The sequence below is a fragment of the Topomyia yanbarensis genome, chromosome 2 (genome assembly GCF_030247195.1).
Source record: "Topomyia yanbarensis strain Yona2022 chromosome 2, ASM3024719v1, whole genome shotgun sequence".
Taxonomy (NCBI): domain Eukaryota; kingdom Metazoa; phylum Arthropoda; class Insecta; order Diptera; family Culicidae; genus Topomyia; species Topomyia yanbarensis.
In genome coordinates, this window is record NC_080671.1 from 362,927,497 (window position 1) to 362,942,199 (window position 14,703).

The 14,703-nt window shown below is 34.7% G+C and overlaps 1 protein-coding gene across 1 annotated transcript in view; it reads left to right on the forward strand.

Annotated features, from left to right (window-relative positions):
- The first annotated feature begins 8,395 nt into the window (after positions 1–8,395).
- The window catches only part of LOC131684425 (astacin-like), an 85,847-nt gene continuing 79,539 nt past the window's right edge, over positions 8,396–14,703 (forward strand). Inside the window, exon 1 of the mRNA XM_058967281.1 lies at positions 8,396–8,510. The gene's annotated coding sequence lies outside the window, so the exon portion shown is untranslated. The remainder of the gene's footprint in view (positions 8,511–14,703) is intronic.

Sequence of the window (14,703 nt, forward strand, 5' to 3'; positions counted from 1 at the left end):
TTTTGTCTTTTTTGTTCTCAGCGTATTCGCGAATAGTTTTTTCTTCTTGTGTTGCCTTTTTTTTGTCGCTGAGAACTGATGTGTCCACTCTCTGTGCGAGCCTTTTGGTGTGGGGGTGAGAGGCGGGCCATTTAAAAAAAAAAAAAGGGTCCTTAAAGCACGGCTATTCCATCGATCTCCACTGCCCTACAAGGCACATACACTCTGAATTGTTTCGTAAAATGCTCGCTGCGAGCAATCTGGTTCGCCTGATCGAGGTCATTTACTATAACGCGTATCTTATTAGCTCGAACACGTGTTATCTGAGCTACGGCCGGGTAGTTAGCAGTCAGCTCCCGTGATATTTCTAGAATATTGGGCGATTTCGTGTTGGGCCGGAAATACACCACCCAGGGTCCATTTAAATTGGCTGGGTATGTTTTAATACGGGGAGGACTGGGGGAATCAGGGGAGGGAGTAATATCGGGTTTATCCGGTAAATCCATGGGAATATCATTCCCATCCAATGTTCCTTCGCCCTCGGCCATTTAGGCACGAGGATAGCACGGGGTGTAAACGAGAGATGAAACTTGTATTCAGGGGAAAGGGAAAAGTAGACCGATCGGGGAAAGGGAAACGAAAGAAAGAAAAATAATACTTAGCTTATATAGCGGCGTGTCCGGCAATTCTGGTATTCACTTCACAAGCCTGGGCACCGGCGAACAAAGACTGCCTCAAACAATAGTTGACCTTCACTGTCAATATATATTCTTGTTCACTTTATGCACAGCACCAGAAAACGAACTGCTTCGATCGAGAGCTCGGAGAGTTATGACACACATTCGTATTGATTTACATGTCGTTTAAATTTCATTATTTTTTGGTGTGTACTATAACTTTTGATGTAGCATTCAGAAAATTACAATTCAAACTTTTTTTAACCCTCCAGTACTCGCGCCGTTGCATTTAGTGCAACACTTTAAGAAACTCTAGCGAAATCTTCTTTCAGCATCAGCGGTTGCACATTCGGGGAGCCATTCGCGCGAGTGCCGGAGGGATAAAGGAAAGAACCTGATAAAAATGTGTATTCGAGACGAAATGTCAAAAAATCTGATGTTCCCGAATTTCACCAGTAACGATTCTATTTTTATGTTGATCCTAAGGATTTTCCACGTTCAGCAAGGTACATTTTATGTTAATTGATTGAAGAATAATGATAAAATTCAATACCATTGACAAAAAGATATATATATATATATATATATATATATATATATATATATATATATATATATATATATATATATATATATATATATATATATATATATATATATATATATATATATATATATATATATATATATATATATATATATATATATATATATATATATATATATATATATATATATATATATATATATATATATATATATATATATATATATATATATATATATATATATATATATATATATATATATATATATATATATATATATATATATATATATATATATATATATATATATATATATATATATATATATAATCCCAACTTCTGGTTTTCGGACAAAGGTCGCAAAGGCTCCGTTCGATTTCTGAATTTTTTCATATTAGAAAAAAACGGCAAAATATGCATGATTTTCAGCACGGAGTAGCATTTTCCCGTATTTATATTTATATTTAAACTGGGAAAAACGCACAATTATCAGCACTGTCGCTAAAAACTAATATTTCTTTTAGATTCCTTGAACAATTTCCTTCAAAAAGCAACTTACGGTTTGATTTTAGGGTAAATAGAATCAAAGATATAATCAAAAGAAAATTAAAGGTTTTTCCAATTTGTCATGGGCCGAGGGGTGGTTCAATTGGGCCAGCTATTTGGATTTTTAAATATTGGCTCTAGATAAACAATTCCACCAATTTAACAAAAGCACTGTTTTGAGCGACTTAGTGGAATGTTATATTAAACACTTTAACCGTTGTCTTCCGTTATAACATAGTGGAATTAAAACGGAAGACAACGCTTAAAGTGTTTAATTCCACCAATATTGGCTCAAATCCGTAAAGGTCGATTACACGTGCCTTGATCACTTCGCGCGGAATGACCCAGCAGTTTATGCTGATGAGACAAAATATTCTCCTTCAAAATATTATAAAATATTTCTAAAATCACTTTAACGGAAAATCAAAACTGCAGAAGTTATATAAATAAACCCATTGTTTGAAAAACACCCTGTTTTTTGGAAAATATCTTGTAAAATGAAAATTAGAAGACATAGAGCTCTATGTGTCTTGGACAAAGGTTTTTGGAATTTGATTTTCTTAAATTTTCTGGAAGTGTTTTGAATATCTCGCTCTATTAAAAAGCTAAAATTATTTTACAACCACCGCACTGTCCATTATCGCAAATCAGCTCCATAAAGATAGGAAATCCTATCGAAAACGGGACAAATATGCGATCATGGGCAGTACACCCACTATTTAAAATAGTAGGAAAGTCTTGTAAAGTGAAAAACTATATCTTGAGGACGAGTTTTATCTTTTATATTGCCCACCGTGAAAGTAATGTAAACATATCACCAAAAGTCGATTTTTTTTAACACATCCTTTAGATTAGCGACTCTAAATCTTGTTTGAATCCCGGGCCCCCTTTTAAATCATTCAGGTTGGTCGCGAACCCCTTCGAAATCACCCTGAGTGATTAAGACCCCCACGATTTAACATCGATTTTGTATATTGACAATATATTACACTGAAGTCTTTTTATGCGGTTTTTTCATGCGACTTTTTATGCGGATTTTCAAAATTATGCAGATTTTTTATGCGGATTTTCAAAGTTATGCGGTTTTATTTTATGCGGATTTTCGAAGTCATGCGGCTTTTTTTATGCGGATTTTCAAAAGTATGCGGTTTTTTTATGCGGATTTTCAAAGTTATGCGGTTTTTTTCATGCGGATTTTCAAAGTTATGCGGTTTTTTTATGCGGATTTTTTATGCGGTACGTATCCTCCGCATAAAAAAAACTTCAGTGTATTTTCAGTCTGTTTGAACTTGAAATTTCATTATCTATCCAGAAACTATATTCATATTCGCGGACCTCCAGCAACGACTTCAAAGCCTCCTAGGTTGGGAATTGGAGCTTTAGATTATTTTCAGAGTTTTTGAAGATTTTCTTCAAACACATCAAAACTCTTCCTTCTATTCTCAAAAGTTATAAATACTTATGAAAAATATTTTTGAAATCGATTTTGTGAATATAAAAAAAATCGTCATCGTCATTTTTTACTCAGTTATACGTAGTTGAAAAAGAATTATCATTCAATTAGTGATATTGGTAAATACCTGATTTTTGGCGAAAAACTGCTCATAATTTTTCAACGATAGTAGTTGGATAGGTAGTGCCAAGAAACAAATTATTCACCCTAAAACACTTTTAAGGGGGGTAAGGGTTTCAACGTGACAAAAAAATCACTTTCTTGGCGAATTTTTTTAGAACCTTGCGTGAAGCGAATTGATCAAAACTTTTGTACATTGTAGTATATCATTTCAATAACGTGGTGTAATTTTTCTATGCAAAAATATTGACAAACGACTCGGTGACGAAGCTTTTTGTAGAACGTCTCTGAAAAAACATGATTTGCGGTTTTACCTGCCATTCAAAAACTACTTACCCGATTTCTTTCAGACTTTGCATACACATTAGACCGGCAACAATTTTGACCTTTTTCGGAACACTGCCAATTCGAATGGTAATGGTAAATCCGTCTTCATCGATATTTTCTTCTTTATTGGCTATGCTAGTTGTTGGTTTGGGAGCGATTGTCGTGGTTGTTGTATCTGCATTATTGGTTAATTGGATCGTTGTTTTTGGTTTAACTGAAGGTGTCGGTGGCTGCTTGTTAGAGTTGGCTGTAGTAGATGAGTTTTGACTAGTTGCTTCGGCGCATGTTTTTCCGTATGTTTTTCGAATGGTAATTGATAATGGACCTCACATGCAAAATATGAGATATTTCCGATAGCTCTAGTTCACCCACAAGAGGTTTCAAGTTTCTATAGTAATGCATATGTAAAAACAGGAAATAAAAACTTATTTTACAATAAACAATTTCACAGTAATTCTGCGTACTTCAAAACTGATAGTCGCGTAATTTATTTTATAACAAATAGCTTTGTTGAATATCGCATATTGATTGGAGGTTCTCCTAAAAAGTTATTTAACTTTGAAGACCAACCAATTTTTTTGAAATTTCCTATTCTAAGCATGTGCGAGAAAGAGAGGTAACACATAACTGCAAAATCGGATCAATTTGCAGTGTTCGGCAATGTTGATCCTTCCACCTTAAGCTATATATCTGCAGATTTTGGGATGCACAAAATGATACTGGCATTTTGTAATGAATTTATTGTTTCGATAGCCTATTTTTCATATATTTTCACATTCAAACTTGAAAACTCTTGTGAGTGAATTAGAGTTTTCGAAAAAAGCTCCTATTTGACAAGTGGTATGTGAAGCCAATTAGCGTTTGATTTAACGGTGTTCCGAAAAAAAAAGTCAAAATTGTTGGCGGTCTTATACACACTCTGTAAAAAATACTTAACCCCTACGTTTAGTTTTTGTGAATGGCGTAGTATACTGGGTGGTAAAAAAATTGCAATTCATTTTTCACCTTAGTACGATTGCAACAATTTCCCACCCATCCCACGACAAAACAATACAATCGTAAACGTAAGGTCACCTACTCTAGGGATCTAACAAATACTGTTTACACTAATTGTCATCTAATGTTGGTATTTTTTTCATTTTCTAAAGAACTATGTGTATGCAACATTATTATGTCGGTGAGTGAGACGAATATTTTGAGAATATCTTCAAATAATAAGAATGAGACCTGTGAAGCTCCTCTCCATTCATTCAGATTTTCAGCTGAAACATAAAATCGCTTCCATTTACACTCTTCTTATCATCAAGCAAATCCGATGAACTGATGACAAAGCCACTCCTAGCAGCATTATCGCTATTGAATTTTGTATGGCTGCTGTGTAGCTTCTTATCTTTCTGCAAATATCGGTTCGCAATGAAGCCGAACTCCGAAAGCCAAGCTTCTGTCGGGTTTAGTAGTTGCAAAATGTAGCTGTATAATCCCTGGCCAAGTACACCCACAGATTTGCATAAAATATTCAATTGGTCTTTGTGCGGGGATAAGATGGGTAAAGTAAAGCATATTGGAGAAATCTATAATCTAGTGTAAGTCGTAATCGAATAGTCCTTTAAGCTTATTGGGGTAGTTTTGTTTTCGAAACGGGGGCAAAGCGTTTCAATTTGCGAAATGTGTCGGAGTAAAGGGAACCTCAAACTTTAGAAAGATGAGCAGCAACGATTTTATATAGCCTAAGGAGTTATGAAAGGGCTTTACACGTTCAATATATTGATGTATTGATAGGAATTCCATCAATACTTCAACTCCATTTGAAAGCTCCAGCATCATCAGTCCAATTTTTTTTCAAGAATATGTTTGTCAATACTTTTAACTTATTAATGTGTAAGGGCAGCTATATTGTTGCGAACACAGAAAGTTTAGAAATTTTTATCATATTTTCTAAATCATGATTGCCAAATTTTATTAAGCAATATTTTCATTATAAGGTTGAACGTTAGAGTGGGACATGGTTATATGAAAAAAATAAAATTTTGCTTCGAGTGACTTTTTGTGTCACATTTGGCTCCCAGAACAACTCTGCAAATTTTAGCTCGATCGGTGAAACTATATTTTTGCGCCCACGGTTTAAAATTTACATGGGGTTTCGTAATCGTCTTTTGCAAATAAATGGATGTTTGATTTTTATAGGAAATTTGTCAAGAAAACAAAGTCTAGAAGATCACGAAATGATCTGAGGCTTGTGGAAAAAGTTATTAAGCAAAAACCGAATGATGCCCTGAAGATTGATGAAGATTTCACTTTTCATAGCATCACTGCTGCTGACAGTCGAATTATATACAAAAATTTTAACTTTCTCGTATTATTATTTACAAACGAAGCTTCAATTTATCCCTCAAAACCCTTACGAAGTGACCAAACAGTATAAATCAATGAGTTAGACACATTAAGAGAAGATCAAAACAACATTGCATACAATTGGAAAACCAACAGTAGTGGTGCTAGAAATAATGAATATTTTATGAATCGTCAGAGCATCAATCGGTTTCTGCTCAATAATTTTTTTTTCTTAAGCGTCAGATCTTTTCGTGGTTTTCGAGACATTGTTTCCTTGTTAAATTTCCTATAAAAGTCGCATAACGATTTATTTTTAAGAAGTAATGGGCGACTTCTGGTGGAATTATTTTGTGAAACTATGTAAACTTTAAACAGCGGGCCAAAAATATAGTTTCAGGGATTGCGCTATGAATTTGCACAGTTGTTCTAGGACACAAATGGTACCTAAAATGTTGCTCGGAGCTGGAATCTAATTTTTGTTCCACCCTATTAAACATGTTATAGAGTAAATACTTTTCAAAAATCTTGTACAAACAATATAACTATGGCTATAGCTCTAATACACATTTTTTCTTAACTTGCGGTGAGCATAATAACTCACAAATCGCTCAACTGAAAATGTTAGGATGAAAACATCCGTTTGTTTTAAATTTTTCAGTTATTGAATGAGTGATTTCAATTTTTTTTCAAAAATGGTTTTGATTTTCCATAATAAATCGATGCTGATAAAACTTTTTACTTTTCCTCTGTATGGTAGCCTAAATATATCCCACAAGAATCCTTTGATTTAGTATAATAAGGTTTTGAGTCCTTTTGATAGAAGAGAGATAGAATATCGAGACGTTTGGAAGAATTACTGCAAAATGCTTGTTCTACAATTTTGTAGAAGACACCTAATTTTCATCTCTCTTCGTTGAAAAGTTAGTATTGGCGCCCTCTATGCGATAATATAAGGAACTAAAATTTTCTAACCAAAACATGACTCGTATTATATACTATAATTCTTCGGAACGTACTATTGTGCCAAACCTAACCGATATTTCAGTAAAATATATAGGTCGTAGGAATCGAGTACTGATACACAACAATGCACTGCTAGGCCCCATGCAAAATGGACTCATAGATCACTTCGTTAAAAGTTTAATAACTTCTTTTAACAAATCCGGATTGACTAGCAGTCTTCAACAAAGTTGTAGACAATTAAATTGTTTTGCCTTTCTCATATAGAAAGGTTATGCAATCACTCTGAACACTGTCAACTTAATCCCGGCCATATACCATTCGACTCAGTTCGTCGAATTCGGCAAATGTCTGTGCGTGTGTGCGTATATATGTGACCAAAAATAAGCACATCGGTTACTCAGTAATGGCTGAACCGATTTTTTAAAACTTAGTCTCAAACCAAAGGTACAACGTTCCCATAAGCTGCTATTGATTTTTTTTTAAATTAAGGTGCCCCTACAGCAATCGGCGTAACGTTATGGTGCATTCAGAATGGACATGACGATCGGTAAGTAAGCCATTCGAGATTATTTACATAATACGCGCAACATTTTCCGGGCGTTCACGGGATAGATTGCCCTGCTATTCCTTGGGAGACAATTCCTCGCGGTAAACGGAAACCGAATCTGTAACCAGATAATGTCATCGGCGGTACTCTGAAACACAGCTCAAACATTCATCCTAATGCATCAGTTAGAAGACTGTCCTCAAAATTTAACAGCTAATCAAAAGAGGTAGCATGCTGGTTATTATGCCTAGTTATTATTCGCCGGAGACGTTCCGGAAGCATCGTAGTTGAACATGAATCACAATACTCAGCATATCGGCGGATCTGGTCTGTTGAAGAATGAGAAGTTTATCTCATCAAGTTTAGCAGTCCAATTATCACACCTGAAAGTTGAGTGACCGAAAGTATCCAGCATGTAGTAAAACGCTAGCATTTGTTCATAATAATTACCATACCTGCGAGTAAGTGATAAGGAATCAAATCAGATTACAGCTCAGCGCCATGCCTGCGAACCAGAAACTGTGGAGCAGAGTTATACCACTCAGCCCCTCCACCGCATTACTCAATGGCCACGGGTTAGTTATTACCCAGTACTAGGTACTGGCAAATTTCATCAGCTTACAGTCACACATTGGAAGTGGCTTTAAGGTTCCAGGCAGTAAACATCAAGGGATGCCGCTGTTATTCCAACTTTCCCCCAAGTGAAGTATTTTCAATCGTTACCAATTCAATAGAAATTGATCCCATACCTCACCTCTAATGCATCAGTTTTTGCATCGAAAAGGGGGGAGGAGGAGCTGAACGGAAATAATCAGAACCAATTTGCATTCTTCAAAAAGTATATTGCGACTATAAAAACCCAGCGTACCCCACAACAGTTACGTTATACAGTGTTTCGTTTGTAACTTGGTCCATCAATATTGTTTGTACATTGTTCGCCAGTTCGTTATTATACGCTTAGTCAAGTAGTTCGTGATAGTCAGAATATTTTATATGTTCGTCAATCCATCGTCCGTTTTGTAAGTCAGCGAATTAACCTTTAGCTGATAATAGTGCTCGCGATTTTTTTGCCGCGACTGATTTTCCAATCAAGATACATTCGACACTTTAACAGATACTTGAATGTGCGTAAACCGAATGCTAGTGATAATTTGCAGAGCAAAGCGAAGCCTTGGTACTACTCTTCTTTGCAAAACTTGATCTTCCGTTACGACAGATTTAGCAGCCTATTTCGATTACACAGGACAATCGCTAACTGGGGTTCGAATTTACGACAGCTGGTTTGTGAGACCAGTGCCTTACCCTCTGAACCGTTAGACCAGGACAAAACAGTGATCATTTACTTAATAATTATAACAGGTGTCAATATTCCTCCAACTTGAACAGTTCTGTAGAATAAAATTAAACGGATTTAACAAAAAATATCGATTGATCGAAAATCACTATTCTATATCAAATTGAATAGCTCTAGCCTCTAGTAATCCAAAAATCCACCCGGCTACCCGATACATCAATCGGGACCAGCCTTTGGCATAAGTGTTCGCATAGGGGAGCCCGGGGCTAGTTGCCGATTGGGTTTAGTTGACGGAATCCCTGTTCCTGTTAGACATATAGCGCTGCCTCTTCTTGTGTGCCTCAAGGTATGTGAAACCCGTTATCCAATGTGGTTTTGTTGCAACGAAAGTTATTTTTTGAATAGTTTTTAATAAAATATGCGGTTGTAGTAAGCTGCACGCGGGGCAAGTTGGCGGTACTATTTACAGTGCAAAAAAGTCAATAAAAAAAATTTATTTCTGGAATTCGCTTCAAAGTAAGAAAATATTTTTCTTGAGTATCTCGCCAATATAGGAGATATTTATTCCGGCCAATTTCATGAAGAATTTCGAAAATTTGCTTTTGAATAGGGAGTACGCGTCAAAGTCTAAATGCCGGGGTATTGAAGCTGACATATAATAGCAAATGTCGGTTAATATACATTTTTCTCGAAAAGATATTCAGCCCGTTCCAAAAGGGCCCTTGAAGTAATTGAATCTCCATTTGACCGGGGTAAGTTGGCGGGTTTTCCGCGTCACATATTTTTGTCTCTAAATATGGAGATAATGCATCAAACACTTTAAAAAATCAGAGATGTTGCCAACTGTCTGCTCTTTCATGCCGCGTGTTCTATTTTGCAAGATCTACCTACGTCAAAGCGATAAAAAATGAAAACTGAAAACACCGCCAACTAACCCCGGTCTTCCCTATGTTTTGTAAACTCTGTGCTATATTTCTCCTTAGTGGAGAAAAATTTAAGTAAAAACTATATTTACTCCACTAAGAAGAAAACTGTTTAAAACCACATTTGCGCAGGAAGGCCACAAAACCTAGATCTAAATTAGTTATGGAATTTGCGTTTCGACTTCATCTCATCAGAATCCGGCGTTAGTATAGTTCTGTCACTTAGATTCGAAGACGAAGTCGAAACGCAAATCCCATTACATACTAATTTGTGTGAACTGTTAGGATTAATAAATATTTAGTGTCTGGAGTCAATTTGGCGTTAGTTTGGAATTATCGTCTAACTGGCTCCATGCTGGTGACAGTTCCTGACGAGTCGAATACAAAACATTAAAACCCAGCTTTTGTAACTTTTGTGTTGTGCCCTCATGCAAAGGAAGTTCTTTCGAAATGTTAATCATTTGGCGCAAATTGAATATTTTTGCCAGAAATGTGTGACCCAAAAGGTAAGGTTTAAGGTTGAGGGGGGAAAGTTTGTGATATTTTTAAAGAGTTCTATTCGAACTTTGTTTAAAAAAGCAGAAGGCAATATGTTAGTAGTACTATTGAAGAAAATAAAAACAAGTTGTATTAATAAAATTTAAAATTGCCGGAGTTATGGCCCCGCATCAGTAGCGATTCTTTTTCGCGTAGGCTTGTGGTGAACACTATTCCAGATAAACCGCTCAACTTAAAAAAAGTAAGGAAATTATGTAACAAAAATGTATTGTGGTGCACTTGAACGGTTAGGTTCCGTTAGGTTATTATATTTATCTTATTTATTTCAAACATTGGATTCATTTTATTTTATTCATTCACTTTATTCGTTGTTTAAATTTTATTAATAATGCAACTTTCATAAATTTCATCCTTATGAATTGTTTTGCTCAGTTTATTTTGTATATTTGATATTTGATTATTAGTTGTATTGTAGGGGAACATGGGGAGACTTGACCAGGTTTTCAGCTAAAACTGCATAAATCTCTAAAAAGGCCTCAAATGTCATTGAGATATAATGTGCAAAGTTATTACAAAAGTTTTTCTGAGATCGTGTTTTTTTGTCAAGTCTCCCCACTGCGGGGAGACTTGACCAAGGCGTGGGAAGACTTGACCAAGAGAATTTTGAAAAATCATAACAAAAAATAATGACATAAAACATACTGTAATTATTTTTTTTCCATATTGTCGAGATCTTTAGGTAGCAATAAAAAATATAAAAATGTTGCATTAGATAAATTTCGATTTTTTTAATGCATTTCTTTTTAAGGATTAACTGTATTGCTTGCATTTCATGTTCACACATCACGAAATCAGTCCTACTATTGCTAACTAAAATACTAAAACATAAAGACTTATGTTTGAGGTGGGATTTTTTTATGGCGTGATAAACATTAACAGTAGATACCAAAGCAAAATAAATATCAGGAATTTTGTATCTTTCTTAAGCTAATTGCCACCTGGTCAATCTTGGTCAAGTCTCCCTAACATTAGTTATTGCGTTCAATGTCATGCTAATTCTAATAATAACTATTCCAATGTTCCAATTCATGTAAAATCGTTTCACTGCTTCACAAAGATTAAGATGGTATATTAGTACAATAATAGTAATTAGTAGTCAAGTAGATATGTTCATACAAAGTTTTATAAAAAATTTCATCATTTCATGTAAATTTATTAATCACGTAATATTTTCTGTAAGGAAAGGATTTTTCATTCCAAACTTTTAAAATTACCTTAAGGGATCGAAACAAGCCTTAAAAATTTTTTTGAAAATTTTTTAAGAATCGAAGAATCGAAACGCCATAGCCAAAAATAGAATTTTGCGCTTGTTGATACTTTAAGTTCAAATGATGGCTGATATGAAGTGTTACCTATTCAGAAGGCTATAACAATTTTGCTTATTAATATTATATTTTCTATACATGGGCGGATCCAGAAAAAAAAATCGGATGGGGTCTGAAATTTCGATTTTTTAATAATCCTTGTGCAAATCGCAATACGTGATAAACTTATTTATTTAAAATCAGTTTTGGTGGTCAAATTTGGTTTGTAATGATTTTAAGCTTGAAACTGACATACAATTGAAACTAATTTAAAATTGTTCAACAAGTTAAATGATATCGGAGGTTCCGGACCCTCAGAACCTTCTGGATCCGCCAATGATTCTATATTTTATGGAAATAATCCAAAATTTAGAATCCATTCACTTTGGCTCGCTGTGGCTACTTTTTTCCTAGTTTTTCATGACCCCAGTACATCCAAAAAACGAATCGCAAAAGGTCAAATGGTTTCCGCTGGAAATTCGACCTCATCACAGATACTTCGTTGGAGCTTCCATGGTTAGCAGCCGCAATCTTTGTATGTCAATTTCTCTTAAGAAGCTTCCAAAATATTTTCACGCTTATAAGTCGCAGCAAATTTAACGCCCTTGTCAGTGAAAATGATCGAAGAGCGTCCATCGTACAGTGATGCCACTCAAAACAGAAGTAGACCAAAATCTCTAGGGTTTTTAAAATTACGAAAAAACGGGGAGCATTTATCACTTTTGCTAATGTTTTTCGAATAACTTTCTTCAAATTAAGTAGATGTAACTGATTTGATTTTTAAAACAAGTACTGGTACCCAGCATTTTATTTCGTTTTACTATAAAAATAAAATAATTTTGTTTGTAAATTTTCATTCGTTGTTTTCGGGGTAGCTTTGATCAGCAAAATATGTAGGGGAAGATGGGGTAAAACGCACCCCCTAAGGAAATATGATTATAACTCAGCTATAGAACATCAATCGGGAGAATTTGATTAATGATATCGTTTTGCCAACATTTTCCTGTGTTTTCACAATCATAACACTTTGAAAACTAATCAAGAACATGAAAAATATTCGATTCTTCAAAATCATTAAAAATGGCCTTTCGAAAAATAAGCGGGGCAAAACACAACTGTTCGAGGGTAAAATGCACCACAACATCGGGGCATAATGCACTACAACCACGGGGCAGAATGCACCGCAACAACTGGGCAGAATGCTCGGTGAATAAGCAAGTAGTTTTGTTTTCTAACGAGATTTCACAAAAGTGTGCCATTAAATAGCCTTAGGTTATGCAATTAGTAGGTTTTTAGAACAATTTTTCTGTTTTCGATTGAAATATAAGCCAAATCAAAGAAGAGAGCATTTTGCCCCGATGGAGCAGAGATATAAATTTAGCAAAAAGTGAATTATTTAGTAGATTTTTCATATATAGTGCGACAGAATAATGAACAACGGTATAAATAGAACTGGAATGCATTGATATAATAATACAAATTGCATTTATAAGAGCTGAAAATCCTTGTTACACGAGCCACGATAATGACATGAGAAGAGCACGTGATTGTATTTTGTTTATTTCTCGAGCTGCTATTGATGTACGGTTATCAAACTTTGACAAAATATGTTTAATTTGGCGGACTTCCAACTGGTGTTACCCTTTTCTATAAATTTTCAGTAGTTTTCGATATAAGCAAGGGGTGCATTTTTCCCCGGAAGAAATAACGCTCGAAATGTTGTGTAAATTGCATATCCGTAGGCAATTTCAAGACCCGATATTATGTCCTCTCGTAAGAAAACAAAATTACATAGAAGGATACAGCCGACTTTTTTCGAACTTTTTCAGAAAAATAGTCGAAATTAAATAGCTAACAACAAAAATCTCAGATTATTAAAATTAATTATTGGACAAAAATATTCTCGGTTTCTAAAAAAGTGGTCGGTTCAGTTGAAGTTGATTTCATTAATATACAAGGAATTGTTTGAACACATTGTATCGATGCATAATAGTTGCATCATTTTCAATTTGAATTTTTGTTCATAAAAGATACATAAAATGACGAAATAATCATTGCCGATAAATGCTGAACATGTTTAGAACATGGTCTGTATTTTGTTTCGACAATTTGGTTAGAGCGAATCATTTGATCGTACGTTACTGAAAAAAGTCTCTTTTGATCAAACTTACCCCAGTGATCAAAGATACCCCGTTTTACGGTAATTATAGTACTGTGGAATCGATTCTGGTGTTTTGGTGTATATAATCAAAATAATGTTCCTAGGGTGGTCGCAAGACACAAATCAAGACATTTTTTCACTAACATGGGAAATGTCGGACTTGGCTTTAGCGGTGCATTTCGGTTAAACGGTATACTGTTCAAAACCATTCTTTTGCAGACATGTTTTAGGGCATAGGGTGTACTAGAACACATTTACTTATTTTAATTACGATTAGTTTTCTTAATTTTATTTTCTGTTTGATTATATTGTTTTGTTTGCATTGCATTTCTTCCCTATTGTTTACATGATTCGGTTAATTATTATTAAGATATAATATGCTTGTTAAGTGATTTTTGCAGTAGGAAGCTTTAAACCTATTTGTCATGTGAATAATGAGCTAAACAAATCTTATAAACTAACTTACAAAGTATAAAAAGAGCTAATCGTTGCAATTAGTAATTGCAACGATTTTTGTCGGAAATCGCGTATAATTAAGTTTTGCTTTTTTGTGTTTCGAATTCATCTCGTCAGTAACTAGCACCATCTGGGTGTCTAGTTAGACGATGTATCTAAACTAGTACCCAAATTAGCACTAGTTAGACACAAAAATTTCCAAACAGTTCACACGACATATTTGAACGCATAAAGCCACATGTCCCGAGTGATGTCTCGGGAAGCAAATATAGCTCTGGTTTGCTGACGAGAAAGCGAAGACGAACTCTTGTCTTTTGGTTCAAGAAACCAAACGCCTGGTATTATGCAATAAAATTGGTCTAAACCGTTTTGCGCGTTAAGGGCACAAGACCTAATATGAATTAAGTTTTGCTTTTTTGTGTTTCGAATTCATCTCGTCAGTAACTAGCACCATCTGGGTGTCTAGTTAGACGAAGTATCTAAACTAGTACCCGTGCTTATAATACTGTTCGTCAT